The sequence below is a fragment of the Betta splendens genome, chromosome 9 (assembly GCF_900634795.4).
Source record: "Betta splendens chromosome 9, fBetSpl5.4, whole genome shotgun sequence".
Taxonomy (NCBI): Eukaryota; Metazoa; Chordata; class Actinopteri; order Anabantiformes; family Osphronemidae; genus Betta; species Betta splendens.
In genome coordinates, this window is record NC_040889.2 from 8,000,977 (window position 1) to 8,010,095 (window position 9,119).

Here is a 9,119-nt window from a genome sequence, read left to right on the forward strand (position 1 = left end):
GGTTTCTAGAACATATACACACACCTTCACAGTGATTATGTTCATTGATATTGGCTTTCACAACATACAGTAGTTAATTAATGGAGCTCATTATTAGTCATTATCTTTAAATCCTGTTCTGGAGATTTTCCACAATAGTCAAGACAGTGAAACCCAACAAAGTTGTAAACAAACAAAGAAACACAGCCAAATTCCCATTCACAAGCTCTATTTGCATAATCACTTCAGCAGACTGTAGCCAACAGCAGCAGGATGGAGACAGAGCAGATGAAATGTTGACTAAATAAAGCACAGACAGCGCTTTAATTAGTTGCAGCCACAAGCTTTTTCTCCATGTGGTTTAGAATAGAGAGGGACTGCATCACATGTATGAGGTTCATGAAACCGTTCAACCTAAAAATTCAAAACCTTCACAAGTAGTCCATAGATGCAAATAAAGAAAATTAAACATTCTGTATCAGAATGGCCACACTGACAAGAAAATACTAAATACAACTGTTGGTGTAATCTGAACTTTATTAATATTTTCAACCTAACTTTGTGCGATGCATAAAATATTAAAATTTTAATCTATCCAAACAAATAAAGCAAAACTGTGTGTTAATACATAATCTATCTATAACTTGTGATCCTGTCTATGCTGCCTTTAATACCAGTAACCCTCCTGTCCCCATACAGTCGCCTTCAGGTCCACAATGCTTCGATAGAACAGCTGTTCTGTTTGCAGCCTGTAGCTTAAAAATTCATTCATAAATACTTATACGATAAAATGATAGATTGCACATAATGTTTTTTGAGTAGCATTTCAAGCTGCCAAAATGTTTATATTTTATCTGCTATTTCGAACCTCAGCCATGAGCTGTCTAGGCTTTAGAGCAAAACCAACACAAGAGCGAAAGCAGTGAGCATCACAGTGGGGTTTGTAAAATTGTTCAGCAGCAATGCATTAATAATTCAGAAGAAACTTTTCCAGCTTGATTCAATGCTTCATTAAGACAGACTTCCAGTGTACAATTTGTCTGTAATATTAAAACTATTTGCTTGATGAGATTCAACCTCCAGACTTCACAGCTGTCTGTGGCACTAGGGGGAGCCATTCAGTTTGAAATTCAAAGGGTACTGCTTTTACTGCAATGTAACAAGTATCATTCCCAGAGATGTCTTTTGATGCATAATTTATTGAGTCAGTGATCTGTGCTCACTGCTGATCTGTGCCTTCTTTAAACGTTTAATGGGCTGGAGTGTGCTGTGCAAATATCAAATAACCAAACCAGTTAGGACCACTAAAAAGGAGCACTTCAAATAGAGTTCAGCTGAGATACTTAGTGATGGGGTAAGCAGATGCTATTTTGAAAGTTCTTGGAGCTGCTTTAGGAAAAGCAAGGCAGCACATAGAGGGAAGAGGGAGCAGATCACCTGCCAGTGAGCTATTGTAGTGGGAACCAAAAAAACAGTGCGGCCCAGTCTGAGTTCACTCAGCATGCCTGGCACGTTGCATCAATGAGCACAAGACCTGACCAACCTAATGCCACAGGAATACAGATCATTACTAAAATAACAGATAGCAGACAGAGAGAAAGAGCCTACAGCATATGAAAGAAGATGTCTGGATATGAATTTTATGTGCAATGCTGCTGTTTTAAAATACCTCATGAGTAACATGGCCTGAAGCAATGTGCTGAGATTCTGTGGGATACGTTTGTTGGGGAGGGAGTGAGGTTAGCAAATGTATAGGCTGATGAAACACAATGTCCAAAATCTGCTTCCTTCCTTGTGATTTAAATGCAGACGCAACGACACAGATGTTTTTATTTTGGAAAATGGAATGATTAGTGTCAATCATCCTCCTCTCTGTGTGGATAACCACGAAGCTGCAGCTGTTGCTTAGCTTTGCACAACTGAAATGAATGGTAAACAGCTTGTCTGGATGTACTGAAAGTCATCAATCCAGCTAGCAGCACCTGTAAGCTTCATTAAAGCAGGGGTTTTCATTTCAAATGCAAATGTTTTTCTAGTTTTTCAGCTTTGCTCCAACAGACACATTTACCTTTTACATTTTTCCTTTCCTATCTGGTTTTTATTATGCATGAATGCCTGACATGGATCATAGCAGTGTCTCAGACTGGGCACTTTATTAAGTACACCTGGACAGTGTAATTCCATTGGATATAGCAGCTTAAAGAGACTATACAAGGTTAGAATGTCTGGTGGTCTTTGGTAAGATTATTCTTTTTTGCTTGGAGAAGTCATCAGATATCCTGCTGTGACAGCAAGTCTATGCTATTGTTGTAACTACAGCTCCCTGCAGCCACACATTTGTTTCACTGGCTCATATTTTGAAACGTCAAGCCCAGTCCATTAACCTTCCTTAGAGGGCTCGGGGAGATGGATGGAGAGAGACACAAGCCTTTGTTCCGTGGTTGTGGTGCACTGCACCCTTGGCGGGATCTTTAGCGTGGTTTTTAATTGATCAAAGACAGTTAAAAAGAGCAGAGAATATGCAGAGGGAAGGTCAGCCCAGACACCTGTTTGACCCAACGCTGCTTTTCATCTCAACTTCAAACCTATTCACACCGAAGACGAGCATCACTGTGTCACAGCCTCCCTTTGAAGGCCAATTTACAAATTGACTTGCTAGTCATTCATCTGGTCAAACATAGATGTTGTATTTTTTAAAAGCCAGACACATAGCAGCGATGTGATTCCATTGGGTGCACTGCAGTAATGTTTTGAGTTACTTAAAGGTTAGCTTTACCTTGTTTTTGCCATGAGAGCATTTTACAATCAAGGTAGAGGCTTATCTGAATCTTGGGGCAAATCCATTAAGTGCTCAAAGTATACGCACTTGTTTGAGCACACACACACACAGAAAGCTGATAAGGTGTTGTTGTTGTTGTCATCTGGCCATCTGTAGATTAAAGTAGATTAAAAACACATTTAGTGGCTGACTCTGGCTTCGGTGAGGGGTAAACAGCACCTTTGCCCCCTATGCTCTGTCCTCATTACATGCATCTTCCTGTGAAGGCAGCCACCACATCCAGTACTGTGTCATGTATTAGCAACTATTTACTGACAGAACTAATTCAGTCAGTCAGATTTTAATTGTGTACCGCTACCTACAGTACAGTATTTGATCCAGTCTTAGAAATGCAGGCCCCTGTTTTCCACAGTCAGACCAAAATAAAAGCCATGGGCATTGAATGGAACTAGACAGACTGTTCAATTCCATTTCCTCAGAAAAGCCCCTTATTTATTATGGGAATTTCCTCTATTTTCTCCCTTCCTTCTTCTATTGGGGGTAGGAGGGACCTGGCAGAAAAGTAATGGAAAGAAGTTCACGTGTTCTATCTAAACTCTCCACCTGGAGAAGCAAACTGACCACGGCATTGGACGCTGGAGGGTTTTCAGCCAAGCTACAACCTATTAGAATAATCTTAAAAGCAAGTCTTCGCGCTCTGAGGTTAAAATTAATGTCACTGACATGAAACTGTCAGCATAATTGTATAAGCCAGCGTGTAACGTAAATAAGCAGTTCTTGGTAATACATCAGCAGCCCGTCTGTGGAGCCAGTTGACCTATGACTTGGGTTTTTACTGCGATGTGCCTCTGTTGTTTCAATTCTGTCATTCTAGCTATAATATTTATTGAATTACCAGGAAAACAGTCTGTGAATGTAGTGTAGTGTGACGTTGGGGTGCTTCCTGTTTTTTCCCATTGAGCTTTGAAGGAGTCAGACAGATATATCAGATATTAAGCAGAAGTTAATTTTCCCCTTAAATCTGATCGAGTCAACAAAAGCACATTAAGCTCCTTTGACCTCGAAGAGGATACAGACTGAAATATGGCCTCCACATCAAGTTCCTCTGGCTGTTTGGGAAGTTAGTTAGGAAACTTCTGTGTCATCTGGTGTCCAGTGAAGTTTCTGTTCTCTTTTCAGACTTCTCCTCTGGCAGCATGATTAGCTTAGGTAAACACCGATAACAGAATAACCTCATCTACCTCCGAGGTAAGACTCCTACAGGAGCGAGCAGGACATAAAAAGGACTGGGTCTGTGTGCGCCGGCCACAAAAGGTTGCGGGGACGCAGGCGGGCAGACATTCTTGGAGTTGCCTGGCAACCCTCTAGCCGCAAAGAGGGGGAAGTGTGGTGCTGCTTATGACGTCTTATGTAACTGCAGGGATACGTTCGTGGAGAAGGAATTAATCCATCCCCACAACTTCTTTTTCTATTACTTCTGGGAAAACAAAATTTAAAAAATATATTAAGGTGGAGACTACTGCTCTATGGTTGCATTATTAACTTTCCCCACATGGGGTCTTATAGATTTTGCCTTATATAAACACAACCAATGGGTTTATAGATTCCCAGTCCTATATAAGCCACATATCCATCATCCATGATTGTTTATTTTTTTCTATAGGTCAGCGCCCTAACCCCGCACTGCAGGGTGGCATCCACTGAAGCCATGAGAACCTCCTGTGAAGCTGTGGGGGACTCCTTCAACCCCCTACCTGCCTGCCTGGGGAGGCTTGAGCCTGGGATAAACACAACCCGTGGGTATCCTGAACCCCATTTGCCTGCAGCTGTGTGGAAGATTATAACGCTGGGCTAGAGAGGGAAGAGAGGAGGGTAAAATAAGGACAGAGTACGGGCATGTGGAGAAGAAAGGAAACAACAGAGATGGTGGGCAGCAGCTGGACATGATTACGATTCCCTCACCCACTTGCTCACCCTCTCAATCTTTCACTCAGGCCTGTGGTAAGTTTGAGGGTGCTTCTGCACATTTTGAATATGTATCAACACTGGTTCAGATACAGCACACGCAGTGATAATGTAGGGTAGGGTAATGTGTCCATTACCCTGCAGTAACCAGTAGACATCAATATTTGATCTAATTCACTGTTTTGCTTTCACATCCTGGATTTTTACTTTGTTAGACGACTTTGTTCCACTTCCTGTCCCTGCTCTTTCTCATTATCTCCAGCTTACCACTAGTTCTTTGAATCCATCGGTGCAGACAGGGCTAGAGACAGGGCAGTGTAGAGACAGACAGTCACAGTCACATTGCTTTCTTTGTATCATTGCTTCACCATTATACAGTAAATCTGTGTGAGTGTGTGTACTTGTACTTGCATCAAAGTGAGAACCAAAAAACGTATTTTCCTACCAAAGTGAGGATATTTTGACAAAGTGAAGACATTTTGGCCGGTCCTCACTTTTTTGAAGGCCTGTTTGAGGGTTAAGATGTGATTTTAGGGCTGAGGTTAGAAGGCCCATCATTCATTTAGAGGTACCTAATTCAGGATGTGCAGTGCTTCAACAGAAACCAATATATAAACACGGTAATTCTACAAAGAGTCCAGATGGAGTAAAAAACACACAAGAAATACAGCACTGTACATGTTTTATACATTTCACACATCAAACGTTCATTCAGTATTCAGCCAGCATGAGCATGTTGCTGTGCTTTTTGTCTGAGCTTCAACATTATTGCCGGAGGACACAAACAGAGATAAGTATATCAGAGTTCCTGGCATCCTGGCATCTCACCCCTGGGCCTAAGAACTGAGCGGACAGATAAGTAGTGAGCATTTGATGGAGGGGTGGGAGCCAAAAATTATTACAGGTTGAAGGAGTGATGCAGTGAATGCACAAATGAGTGATGAACAAAACAAACTGTAGAAGCAGCTGTGGCAGGAAGCTTTCGGAGGTCAAGTGAGCAAAGCAGGGGAGGGATCGGATAATGATAGAGACAGAGAAACATAGTAATGGCCGTGGGCAGTATTTAAATAAGTCTGTGTAGCGGTCCAGTGCATAGATTGACTGTGAATTATTACCACTGTGTGTTCACTGGGGCGGCTCGCCCGATGGGCCGGTGGGCATTCAGCAGTAAGGGAGAGAAACAAAGAAAGCAGGGCCGAGAATGAGACCGTGCTGTTACATTCCATGTTAAATGTTCTCTTAAAGGTAATGAAGCTCTTTGTAATCTGCTGCCCCTGTGATGGGTAGGATGCTGTCGTTTCAGCTCAGGTTTCATAGTACAGCGTCATCCCATCGTCTCAGAGTGCAGCATGATGATGAGTGCAGCGATGAGGAAATGGCAGTCGTGGACCGATCATTTTAATAGCTTTATTAATCAAGCATCAACCCATTTATTATATTACCTGTTTATCCTGAGAAGGGTCAGAGGGGGGCGGCACGGTGGTGCGGTGGGTAGCACTGTCGCCTCACAGCAAGAAGGTTCTGGGTTCGATTCCCGGAGGCGGCCCTGGTGCCTTTCTGTGTGGAGTTTGCACGTTCTCCCCGTGTTTGCGTGGGTTCTCTCCGGGTTCTCCGGCTTCCTCCCACAGTCCAAAGACGTGCATTAGGTGGATTGGCTTCTCTCCATTGCCCGTGAGTGTGTGTGTGAATGGTTGTGTGTCTATGTGTTGCCCTGCGATGGACTGGCGACCCATCCAGGGTGTACCCTGCCTCTCGCCCGTAGCCAGCTGGGATAGGCTCCACCATCCCCGCACTAGGGAGTAAGCGGTTAAGAAAATGGATGGATGGATGGGTCAGAGGGGGGCAGGAGCCAACAACATCTCTCAAGAAGCCAGAGGTAGGGTATGCTCTGAACAGTCATTCATCTGTCACAGGGCTGGCAAACAGTGTAGAGATACACAGTCACACTCACATTGCCTTCTTTGTCTCATTGCTTCACTATAATACAGTAAATGTGTGTGTGTGTGTGTGTGTGTGTGTGTGTGTGTGTGTGTGGAGAGAAAGAGCTTGAGTGAAATTCGTAGCAGAGTAGATCAGTAAGGCTGTGGGCCAAAGCAGGGCACTGGGTCCCTGAGTCCCTCAGCCCTCAGCCATCACCAATACTGCTGCCCTCAGCTAGACATACATCTACACACACACGTATTGCATAATGTAAATGCATGAATTTTGTTCCTTTGTTAAAAGCCTCTCTGCTGTTCGATCCTGCTTTATGACTAACACCATCGCATACTGTACAGGAGATACGTCCCTTATTCACGTGTAATGTTGAAGAAGCTTTGTCTTTTCCCATCTGGATACCGTGTTTAACTGTCTGGCTGCTGTCGGCTAAGAGAAACTCCATACAACAGTCAGTGTGGCTTCCCTGCAAAACAGCTTAGTGATGCATTACATGATATATATTTTTTCTTGTCTTGTCTACGTTTGCGTCTGCATGTGCAATCTGTTTCTGTGCCTAAATCTATACTGGTGTGTCTCTGCCCTGCTGCCACACTGGTTTCCTTCCTTCGCGTATTGATTCTGCTCTCAGCGCTCACGCAGCGTTCAAGGGAGCGCTACTTCCTGCTGAGGCAGCTGGGTGTTTGTTTGTGTGTGGACAACCTCCGCTCCTGCTTGAGCCATTGAAGTTGATAAGATGTCTAGGTTGTCGACACTATGCTCCGCCGATCTCTTGGGTTTTGGATGTTTTGTACTAAACTGGTGCATGTTCAAGCTGCATCATGAAAAGTGATGGCATTTACTTTGGTATTTGACTGAAAATGATTAATATTTAGGTCCTAACATAATATTTTCACTGTAAAAATACCTCTTCCACATGTGACAGGCATGAATCCAATCCACAACCCCCAACTTGCCTCATGTATAATAAAGTCTTAACTCTCCCCATGGATTTGCCGTGGAATTTGTAATTTTCCAGCTTTTCCCTCCTCCAAGGTGCTTTTACTACAAATCTGCCCCAGTAATGTATGCAGCCTGCACACAGATCAAAGATCCATAGATCATATTTTGGTGTGTGCTTTCGCACACGCGTGTGAGCTGCTAACAGGCGTGTATGTGGATCTTCAAAAGCGCTGAGACGAGGCCTGAGGCTAGAGGGCACTGAATGCAGGTTCTAATGTCAGACGCCTCCAAACATAGTATGTGCCACCTTCATTTGCATCCACATTATACGGCGGCAGCATGAAGTGAAGCTCTGGATGTGATGCCTCACAGCTCTGGCGGGTTGTGACTACTGACCTTAAGTAAATATAGCTGCACAGCATGAGGCAAGTTATAAGATCCGTGTTTACCCCAGAATGTTGAAATGGATGACTGATTGTTGAGGAAGCGTTGAGGAATTTACACAAACTGATACAAATCTAAACTACTGCTGTGCTCATTTCATTTAGTGCTACATGCTACGGTTCGGTTGAGCACTGGGTGAAGAAGTGCTGCAATGATACCACGTCTGTGTGATATGCCCTATTCCGAAAAGGAGCAGGCTGACGCAAGGAACGGAGCCAAAGGGCTTTTAAAGGTTATGTCATCATTTGTGACAGTTGGTGGAGAAAGGAATATCCGCTGGGACTCCGCTCTGTCTGTCAGGCCAGAGATGAGGCCTGCAGATATGGAAAGGCAGAGAAAGGGAATCAAATGTGTCTGAGGGAAATAAGATGGTCTAATAAAACATGGAGGAAGAATCAAATAAGCTACATTGGCACTTTTATCTTCTGAATTCAAGATTGGACTGTCATTCATATTCTTGCACGTGAGGCTGCATCATTTTATTGAAAGTGAACAGCTCTGGATTGTACTTCAGCAGCAAAAAGCATATATTACATTTATGGGATGGTGCGAACAAAGAGCCGCTCGGTGTGTCTGGATTAAACATACACTGCCCCGAAGTGATAAATCCTAATACTGGGAACTCACTCCCTGTTTGTTTCCCAGCACCGTGTGTCTTCCTGTCACTCACCTGACCTACTATATCAACTCATCCTCAGTGAAAAGAACATCTCCCCTGCCACAGCGCTACCTTGAAGCTGCAGCTGCATGTCAAGTGGGAGGCATAAAAGACGGAGGTACATATTCAAAAATCTGATAGTCAGGGTTTAGGAACAGCAAATCAGAGCAGGAGAGCAGGCATCACAGTCTGGCCTGACACCCAGCTGCCCTGGCATTTGGATGAGAAGGCGTTTTGATCTGGGAGACAGGATGAATCCGTGTTTGTTTTTCAGTCACCGTTTCGGCAAATCTGTCCATCGCTGTCTTTCTCTTTACCTCAAACTGCATGTCTTTCCCCATCTCTTCTTTTTCTTCCTTTTCCCTGCCTCAAATCTAAGGCGCTCGTGTGTGTGTGTGTGTGTGTGTGTGTGTGTGT

General features: G+C 43.7%; 1 protein-coding gene across 6 annotated transcripts in view; it reads left to right on the top strand.

The window, feature by feature from the left end:
• Positions 1-9,119, top strand: part of dock4b (dedicator of cytokinesis 4b) — a 100,276-nt gene that overhangs the window by 13,262 nt on the left and 77,895 nt on the right. For all 6 annotated transcript variants that reach the window (XM_041072520.2, XM_041072522.2, XM_029160241.3 and 3 more), the window contains exon 2: positions 4,422-4,759. The gene's annotated coding sequence lies outside the window, so the exon portion shown is untranslated. The remainder of the gene's footprint in view (positions 1-4,421; positions 4,760-9,119) is intronic.